Source organism: Diadema antillarum, unplaced genomic scaffold (assembly GCF_040938485.1).
Source record: "Diadema antillarum isolate AM-2024a unplaced genomic scaffold, OU_Dant_1.0 seq00001438_RagTag, whole genome shotgun sequence".
Lineage (NCBI taxonomy): Eukaryota > Metazoa > Echinodermata > Echinoidea > Diadematoida > Diadematidae > Diadema > Diadema antillarum.
This window is the reverse complement of record NW_027272188.1, coordinates 493,075-504,128: the sequence shown is the minus strand read 5'-3', so window position 1 is coordinate 504,128 and position 11,054 is coordinate 493,075. Positions and strand designations below refer to the sequence as shown.

General features: G+C 37.3%; 1 pseudogene; it reads right to left on the bottom strand.

Annotated features, from left to right (window-relative positions):
- Positions 1–831: 831 nt before the first annotated feature.
- LOC139709497 (carbonyl reductase [NADPH] 1-like) lies at positions 832–9,805 on the bottom strand (annotated as a pseudogene).
- Positions 9,806–11,054: the final 1,249 nt, after the last annotated feature.

Below are 11,054 nucleotides of genomic sequence, written 5' to 3'. Positions count from 1 at the left end.
GAACAACCCATTTCAAGGGGTTTTGAAAATACTACATTTCCATAGATAAAACAGTACTCACTGTCTTTTCCAAAAAAAAATTAGAGATCTGATAGAAGCCATTGTCATTCCATAATCTTACAGTCATGATCATTAAAATTTTGTGTGTGAGAAGACAGTGATATATGTATGTGTGTACAGAATAGAAATGTTACAGTACCTACTACATGTACATCATACATTCCTAGGAATATGCCCTTTGCATATACACGATCATCCTTATGGATTAAAGGGCTTGAACTAATCCAGATTAAATCCAGATAAAAATCATCAAACAAGACAGCTACCAAGTGATCAAGACAGTCAGGATGACATGATACTATCTTTTCATACCTAATTCCATTTTACTTGCTCATAGAATGTCTGTGCAAGTTCTTAGACAATTCCTCTATCTAATTTCAATACTGGGGTGCAAACATTAACCATTGTCAAAAGCCACTACATTCCAAAGAGCTTGGAAGATACTTGTGTGTAACATGTTCCTTTAGATGGACAATATCAATTTCAAAATTTGGGAGACTTTATATTCTTTTGTCAGATTATTATGACAAATGAGTTACTACAGGTACTTCCCGCAGAATCCGGGAGATTTGGCATGTATGTCAGCTTTGCAAACCATTTCTTATACATGTAATTCCCCTCACCTCCCCTCACCTCCCCTCCCCCCCCCCCCCCCCCCCCCTCCACAAACTGAAACTAGCAACAACAAAACTCTTCTTTTCATGGGCTACAAACTGAAACTAACAAAAACAAAACTATTTTTTTGTCAAAGTATTCAAAGAACATTCACTTATGAAGTCCTATCCCGCTCTCAATTCACATCTTATACATTTCTCTCTCATCCTGTGCTCTCGACACCCGCCAAAGGGGACTTCTTGAAACTTGTCATCACTTCATGTATCTGACTTCTCAGCTTCAAATCACTATTTGCACAGCTGCTGAAGAGTATTTAGCAAGACCCTCCTGCCTTCCAGAGCAGACAGAATTAACTTCAAAAGAAGGGAAGCACAGCCGGCTTGGTGCACTACAGACTATAAAGGCACATAAAATTTACAAAGACAGGGTAAGAGATGTTGCATACAATTTCATTGCAACCGTTCCTTCAACCTTTGATACGCGAGTGATGGTTATGAGGCAGCTAGGTCTAGTATTCGTAGACCTTCTTCTCAGCAAAAGAACTGTCCCTGAAACTTGGATCCCGGCGGCAGGAGAGCGAGGTAGGTCGGAGTCTCGGCCCCCTGGTCAATGGTCAGGGTCCCCTTGTGGCTGGACATGTCGGTGTCTACATACCCAGGGCAGCACTGCAGAAATGAGAAAGGCAACACTTTAACCCATTGCAGACGAGTCCTGAGTATAGTCAGGCAGACGTCTATGGGGAATGCATGTTGTCACAAAATCAGTCTGTCCTCAGCGGGTTAAGTTCCTCATACATCTACAGAGCTATTAATGTACAGGAGAAGGCATTATGACAAACTTTCTATAATAGAACCTCATAACACAAGAGGTCGGATAAAAACAAAACCCTTGTATAGCAAGTTGATTTTGCAGGTCTCAAATCTTTTTAGCTCTTAATTTCTGCACCCTGACATAATTAGAAACTCGATATAACATGGTATATAATTGCAATTGTCTTGTTTTTTGTTTGTGTGTTTGTTTGTTTGTTTGTTTTAATTTTTGTGGTAGTTGATAATATGATAAGTTTCCCCGTACAGGTGAGACATAAATCAATCACATTCACGGTACATAATTTAGTATTTGGACTATTCAAACCCATAGGGCCTGCTGTTATGAGTAACCAAGCACTCTCACTTATCATAATCTGTTTCGTTCATTTTCGTCTATTTTCCCCTTGGGTGAGGGGTGGGAAACTGTTTTCAGAGTAAAACCTCCAAACATTACAAAGTTTACAACATTAGATCTATTTTATACAGACATGACATTTATATAGGCAATGCACACACTAGAAATGCATTGGTGTCTGTACAAATGGAATCACTGCAAGAACAATTTGATTACTGGTAACTATTCCAGTATCAATAAGGCCTGAGTCATTCCAAAATGACCCTTCAAACATACAATTGTCAGACAAGGCCATATCCCACTAACTTGAAGATTTCAAGCTCATTGTTCTCTAATTAAAAGGATTTTTCTTTTTTCTCTCAAACCAAATTTTAATGTTCATGTATGTATTTGCTCAAGAAAATATCATCTTTCCAATTCTTGTGACTGCATCTCAACCCATTCAGACACAAACAGTTTTATGAAATATTCTATAGCTTGTGATTTGTCAAAATGCATCACACGACACACATTTTCTTCTTTTTTCTTTTTTGAACAGTCTGTAGGCCTCCTGAAGTACAAAAGGTGATACTGTATGCAAGCTCCAGTTACCCAATTGTGTGGAAAGAAAATGCAGTGCTGCACGTGAGCTTTCTCTAGATCACGGTGCATGAGGTGGCTATGGCAAGTGCTCAGTGTGCAGTGTCTAAACATACCAACTAAAATTAACAGAATTTCATACTCTAATGTTAGATCTGATTTGTGATTTTATTTGTTTTAAAAAAAGTATCACGTGTCGCTATCTTATAAAACAAATAATGCACTTTATCCAGTGCATAATGTAAATGCCATGAACGTTAGGAATCTTTTGATGCTGCACACTGTGCACTCACCGCATGCATTGCTCAAACACAGAAGCAGCACCAATCTAAAGACACTGTGAGTGCTGCACTGCATTTAAACAATGAGCAACAGGGTGCTAGAGCTTTCTTGCAATATCATTTTTATGTCGAGCACCTTCTGTAGGGCCAGTTGTTATTCATATTACAATCCTGGGCCCTGTTTCATAAAGCTGTTCGTAAAGTAATGAACAACTTACGAGCGATTGGTGATCTGTTCTGATGTGCTATACTTATCAGAATTTCCATAATTCAGCACAAGCACTGATCACCAGTCGCTCATAAGTCATTCGTAACTTTACGAACAGCTTTATGAAACACCCCCCTGGACTCACGCTGTTGATCAGGATGTCATCTCTTATGGTATCCTTGGCCATGTCTTGGCCATGTATCCGGGTGAGGGCGATGAGTCCCAGTTTACTGGTTCCGTAGTTGGATGTGGACCAGCCTCGCTTCTTCTGCTCTCCAGCATTAACAGCACTTAAATACAAAAGGAAGAAAGAAATTTTCTGAGTAAAGACCCTGATTATCATGTTTTCCTGTCTGACCCCTAAAACCTGTTAAACTCAAAAGTTAATGGCATAAACATCATCTTAGGACAGCAAAGAGTTTTGTGAGTAAACAGCTTGCTACCTGTGGCACCAGGAATTTTCAAAAGTTAAGGTTTTCAATTAAAGCTTAATTGAATAACTGGACAGAACAAAAAAAAAAGCTAAAAAGTCACTGTAATCATTATACTTTGATATTAAGCTGTACAGTGCTGTAAAACAAAGTCAAAGCTTAGGCCCTTCATATAACTATTATTGTTCACAGTCCAGGTTGTGCATTTCTATAACCAGTAAAAAATGAAAGGAGAATTTCATTGATCAAAAAAAAAAATGTCTGATAAATTTTCTAGTCGTTTTCATAATATTCTTCTCTAAAAGTAGATTGGCAATATGAATGACTCATAACATTACAGTGCACTCCCGTTACAACAAACACGGTTATACAAAATTTCGTTATAACGAAGTAAATCTTCTGGTCCCAAAATTATCACCATTAAAGTCTATGGTACAAAATTTGCTTATATAATGAACACGGTTATAGCGAAATTTCCGTTACAACAAAGTCTTTTCCGGGCGCCACAGACAAAGAAAAACAAAAGAAATGTGCTCCGTTATAACGAAATGCAAATTGCTTTCGAAAATACGTAGCGGAACATGCATTTATAGCGTCTCTGCATGGGTGAACGCTTCACAACACTGTGTGTTCGCTCCTTGTGTCACACACAGTTTCTGAGGGGAACTTGCGTTTATTATTGTAATACAGTTATCCCATCACATTTCACATAGCTTTCCAGTGTTTGATGAGTATTAAGCAAACATAATACATGTATGATATATATACGTGGTTCCTTGTTTTCGTTACATATTGTATTTGTTCGGTTATAACGAAATTTTGTTAGAACGAAAGAAAACTGCCGGTCCCGAGTATTTCGTTATAACGGGAGTGCACTGTATCTCATCATTAGACATGCAAATCAAATACCGAAAATATATTCAAGAGTGTTGATATCAATATGTAGACAACTGGTGTATCAAAACAAGTTTTACTGATATTACTGCATCTAGTAAGCCCATATCTTCTGTGTTCACAGACTTGTATAAGAAACTTGTATCTGGTTTCTATGCTAGCACATCAGATTCTTGTGCTGTGAAGAAGAAGATTCTCCATACCTGATGAACTCATTCATGAGGTCGATGACTCCTTGCTCTGTGTCGACAGTCTTGAATCTTTTCTGGAGTTCTGGGCTGAGTTTAGAGTATGTGGAGGTGCCTCCACGGCTTGCCACATTAACAACCCTAGAAGGCGGGAGGGTAAAGAATGAAGAATGATGACGAACTGCAGAGCTTAAAAAGAAGTATGTCACTATGGAAACAGATTGGTTTATTGAAGAGTTATCAGAATATAAAGCCCTGCAATGTATGAAGCTAAATGACATTTAGCCTTGCACATTCGATCATTAACTGTAACGGCAGAATAGTACTCATTTCAACAAAATGTGTGTCAACTTCATTCTTGCTCCATTTTTTTTTTCTGTGATACCAGACCACAACAGGAGATTCCCATGAAAAAGTCATGGCAACAGAGTAACAAATCAGGCAAAGTTACGTGACCCTAATCAGTGGCAGATCCAGAGGCGCAAGGGGCGCATGCCCCCCCCCCTTTATTTATTGTTAAATACAAAGAAAAAAAAAATGAAATGAAGCCCGGAAGTGGCATCAAAAATAGTTATTCCCCCTCTTTAGAGAATTCCTGGATCATCCGCCCCTGCTAATGATTGGGCGCTGAGAGATTTACTCGGATTTAAGTCTGCACGGTGCATTTGCACCTCACGAACCAGGTGTGGACCCAAGTACATTCGTGTTAACACAGTCCACCAAAGGACTTGTAGACTTTGCAATACCATAGTATTTAACCCTTTAAGATGCCTCGCTCATGCTATTAAACATGCCTTTCATAAAATGTTACATTCATATTTACACATAAGTCCACATGTAGCCATTGTGTTTTGCATATTGATATTTGCGGGATTGTACTGCATGCACGACTTATATGCCATAATTCCAATGATCCCAAATCACCCCAGATTTACTTATTTGTCTGTAAATTATAATTTAAAAAATGCTGATGTTAAGTGATGAACACATCAATCTAAAGTCTCTGACTGAATATGTGACTGAGGTCTGGGTTAAGCCCCTTGGCAAAAGGTGAAAAATAAGTGGCTTCATTATTGGCTGATAACAACTCTGGCACATAGACAGACAGGCAGACCAACTAATCAACAAAACAACCTATGTTCATACAATGACTGTTGACTGAAAGAATATGTTTCTTCTCTTTTTTTCTTTTTTCTTTTTTTACAAACTGCTTTGCTGAACAAGAAAGGGCAATGTTCATTTATCTCTCCCAGCCAAACTCTTGAAATGACTTGGCACAACGACTGATGCCAGTGAGTAGTTATGTCAACAAAACCATTGATAACTTAAACAAAAATGTCATTTGTGACAAAGTTCACATTTGATGAAGACAGAATGCTAGAGACACGCAGCACAGTTTGGGTATTCATGTAGCAGTAATCATTTCAATGAAAAAATAGAAACGATATAAAATGAAATCTTGGTCGAAAGGGTTCTAAGATATGTACAGTTTTGGTTGAGACCTAATTTCAGGTTTGTAACATTTTTTGGTGAGATAATGAGAAACCTCTTATGTAATATGAAAGAGCATGTAATTGGTGGAGATGAGAATTGGGCTTCTAACTTTTTGTGACATACCAAGAAAACACTTATGGTATAGATAGTATAGAGCATACCATTTTAAGTGGAATTCAACGTTTATTTGATGTAAATTGGTTTTGAAATGGCTGAGATATCAAAAAAGAACAATTTTCATAAAGTGTGGGACCCACACTTTGTTACGATCACTTTATTTTACTTTGTTTTTGGATGTTTCAGTCATTCCATACCCGATTTTCATCAATTAAACTTTGAATTCCACTTAAAATGGTATGCTCTATACTATACCATAAGTGTTTCTTGGTATGTCACAAAAACGTAAATGCCCAATTCTCATCTCCACAAATACTGTACCATCCCTTTAAACAAAAAGAAAAAAAAAAGTCATTTATTAGAGCTTGGATAGTTGTATGCCTTTTTTTTCTTTTTTGTGAGCTATATCATCTATAACAAAAAAAAATATACGACTTCTTTAGAATATCATGGTGAGACAGAATAGCAGAGTTCTGCATATCAAAAACATATTCATGCACTGAAGGACAAATTAAAAAATGTTGAAGGCAAAAATCATCTTTGGTTTAACAATGAGAAATAAACAGCATGGTAACTTAATTTCAGGATAATTAATTCAAAAGTTATGAACTTTGAGTCATTGATGGATAAGGAGACTACTACACTTCATTACAGTATTATGGAAAAGACTGTAAAAATAATATAAAGAAAATTCAACATATTTTCACTTTTCTAGCACAATGGGAGAGCGCTTGACTCTCCTTTATCACAAAGCATGGGGAATAGTATTACCTACATATCATATGTCGGTAACAAGTTGAGATGGAATGTGAACTTATCAGAAAAAAAATGAAATTTTGTGGAATTCTCTTTGCATTTTCTTTATACTGTTGTCCAAAATGACACCATGAAGTGCAGTAGTCTCCTTATCCAGCAATGATGGCACCAAAACTTAAAAAATGTTTAACTTTAGGATCGATTGTCCAAGTTTCTTCAAACTTTCACTGATATGTTTTGCTAAATGTTGCTGCTTTCACACAATTCACATCAATATTTGGGCTTTTGATAATTTAATACCAGACACCAGTTTCCCATGAACTTTCATTGGTGGTTGTTCTGTTATTACCTGCCATGTGATCTTAGCAGGGGAAATAGAGCCTGGCAAACACGGAGGGTAGCAAACACGTTGGTTTCTATGGTAACTGGTGCCTGGACAGTATCTGGCTCTGGTGCTGCTGCCTACATGGATTGAAGGGGAGAGAGAAACGAAGAATTGCAAAAATTCCTTAGATTTACACGTCGCTTTCTGAGCATACAAGAACTCAAACATTATTTGAAAGTAAGACATTTAAATGTTCATCACATTCTACTTGTGTAACCATCAGTATACTAGTATATGATCATCCAATACCTCGCTCACAGTTGAACACAAAGAAGAGGAAAGATAGGTGATTTAGCTCAACAAAGTGTACATGCTTCTATTTAGAGGGAAAAAATGTGTACCAGTCGGCATATTTATCTCTTTTTGAAGCAAGCCCAGAATTAATTGCAGAAATGGAAATTCCAAATAATATTTCAAGTTAAATGATAAACAGAGGGTGTCACAGAGGCATTGATCATCATTCAAAAGGTCGAAGAGTTTAACTTATAAAATTGTGAGTCATATCATCAACAAATACTAGAAAAGAGATACAAATGTTCACATCTCAAGCAACTTTGAGTCTTCTCAAACCAGTCAACATTTGGTTTAACACACTTCAGACTTTCACTATACATTGTTCTGCATGTCCCTGAAAATTGCATTCTGAATCTCTTAAAAATGAATTTATAAACATCATTGCACAGGCAGCCTAAAATTGAAATTGTAAACAACACATAAAGACAACACATACATTTTTGTTCTTTCTTTCATAATCTTAAGAAATGATCATTTAAAACAGATTGATATTACGTTACCTAAAAACATAGTTTGCTTTAATCGTATGGCATAAGTAACAGCAATCTTTACCTTGAATGCAATGGCTGCATTATTGACTAGTATGTCTAGTCCTCCATGCTTCTCTTTCAAATACTTCTGGGCCTTGTCGATGTGGTCGTTGTTTAGCAGATCAAGCTGGAGGAAATCAACATTCTGTAGCCCCTCCCCTTTTAGCTGCGTGACTGCTTCTTGGCCACGCCCCTCATCTCTGCTGGCCAGATAGACCACACCTTCATCCTTCAGAGCCTTGGACAGTGCCCTCACAATGGCATAGCCAATGCCTTTATTTCCACCTGTAACCTGAAAAGAGATTTGAGAGGATTACAGTACACTGATTCCCAAACACATGAATTGAAAACCTAGCTGAACAAAAAAAAAAGAAAAACAAAAGAGTGGGACAATATTACCCCACATTATATGGGTCATTCAGTACAAGTCTCTGATTAGATATTGCATAATAACAAGCATCTGATAGAGACCACTGTATGTAATTTTCTTCCATGGGTTAAAAAAGTGTGGTCTATTCACCCATGGATGGGAAAACATGTGAACATGCAAATTATGCCAATCATTAATTGATACAAAACATCAGAATGATATATTCAGAGCATACAAGAAGATATTTGTTTGCAGTCAAAATCAACGCTGAATCATGGGAAAATGATATGTGTGATGCACACAGAAGTAGTGTTGTGCATACATTCAATAGAATTTGGTTAAAGAGGACAGGTGCCAGGTGCCCACTGCACTCAAGGCAAAACCACTGATGTTGCACCATGGTGCATTCTGCAGTGTGGCATATACGAGGAGAGCTTGAAATATACAAGTTGATATCTTATTGCTCTAGCTACTATATTAACCCTAAAACTAAATCCAATATTGCAACCCATAACCCTATAGCACCTTTGAATCTGTAGCCGTAGGCCTACCTTTGGATCACAAGACCATCTACTATCTACCATAGGACACCGGAGTCTGTGTACCCTGCCCATGGGATCATAAATAGGCTCTGTAAAATTATTATTGATTGCATACCAAAATGCCTTAACACCAAAATTGATAAATTGTATAAGACACCAATCACAAATATACAATGTGATATGGGTCTAACAGTTAGCAGTGTATTTGTTTATAGTTAATAAGTAGAATGGTATTGGTCCATCTTCAACATGCTATTATATAAAATTTAGTTAAATTTTCAACTCCCACCCATATTTCCGGGGGGGGGGGGTATAAATGGGACTCCAGGCTGGCCTATTTAGGCCTATTTGATATTGGTAAGTGGTTATGAAAAAAAGAAAAAGAATAAGAGCTCAGATTAATAGGAAGGAGACGAAACAAAAAATAGATACACGCTACCTGATGGGTCGGGCATATATAGCTTAAGTAGAATGGTACAGAGTTCTAATATTGGATTGCTCATCATACGTTACAATATTTCTCTTTATGAGCGATTGAGGGATACCAGTAGCTGTACACGTAAAACGTACGATACAGGAGCGTATTGACTATTGGGGTCGCCGCGTTTAATGGAAGGTATCCACTTTGCGTCAGCTATGCTATGAAATCTCAATGGACAGTGGTCTAGACTAAAAATTCACACTAGGATCTAGAGAGCACAGTTCTGTTGAAAACTTGGGTCGAAAATACACGACTCGTTGGCTCCACGGGATTTCAATTACTTACCAGCGCAACTTTCATGGTGGCAGATTCTTCTATCAATGAACAAGTGAATTTCAGGCTAGCGGACGACGTACCCCATGCATGAACAGAAACTGAGACGCGCACGTATAGCACCAGTCATTGCAGTATATAACAGTACACTGTAATGACTCTTCGGTACCGTACCTGGGTATGTGCGGCACTTTGTACCACCCCCGACCACCAGGTTGGTCCTTGCGTAACTTGTTTGTGGTGCTGCTAGCTATTATCTTGAAATGTTGACATGTTGACATACTGCCCCAATCCCTTTGTTCATCTTTGTATGAATGGACCGCGTTTGGCTTCGTGTTGTCAGGAGGGGGATTTTGGTTTCGTGTTAAGTTTGGAGGGGAATCTGCAAGTCATCGCTCACTCACCTCAGGCCTCATTCACTATGGTGTTCCAAAATCTTAAAATAAAGCAGATTTGCTCCATTAGGACTGTCAAGCCAATAAAAATGAAAGGCGGATACGTGTGGCGCCAATCAGCAGTGGCGGAAAGACGTGTGGGCCTACAGTATACCATTATACGCCCGCATTTTGTACATTGTATGTCCAAACGTTATCAGTAGGTTGAATGAGAGTAAGTATCAATTATCATGTGCTCATATTATAACGATAAATGGACTTGTGGATAGAGAAAACAGAACCACTACTTCTTCTTCTTCTTCTTTAAAGTGAAACATAATGATTAGGCCGCGTAGCCTCTCAACAATAATGATGCATGGGATTCAAAGGTACTTTAGTATATCATTGGTTTTTATCATCAAGTTTGGGTACGAAATATGTATAGGCCCTAAGTTGGCCTATATACTCTTCCCATCTCATCCTCTCTCTCTCCCTCTCTCTCTCTCTCTATATATATATACATATATATATATATCATATATATACCCTGTGAGTTAAGAATACAGTTTCAATTTAAATTTTAAACCTCCATTTTTGAAAATGAGTGGCAAGTTTACCTTTCTTTTTGGAAATTCGATATTCTGTTTCTTTATTATTTTCTAGCCATTTATATAATTTTATTTTGTCAGTACTTTACATTTGATATGTCATTTGATGTTATATTCTACTTTGTTATTACCTTACTTAAACTACAGCGTAGACTTGCCTGGGGAAACTTGTATAAAGAATGTTATTACAGAGAAAAAAGTTCTTCGTATTATTTGTAACAAATCATGGAGATCACACTGATGTTTTATTTCATAGAAATAACAATATTTTTCAAAGATCAAAGATTAAATCAGACCTCCAGATGATTTTTTAAAAGATTTTTGCATCTTTTTGCATTTTTGCATCAATAAATTGGTTATACATAGGGTACAGAGTTTCACAATTTATAGTGATTGGGCTGACGAAAAAG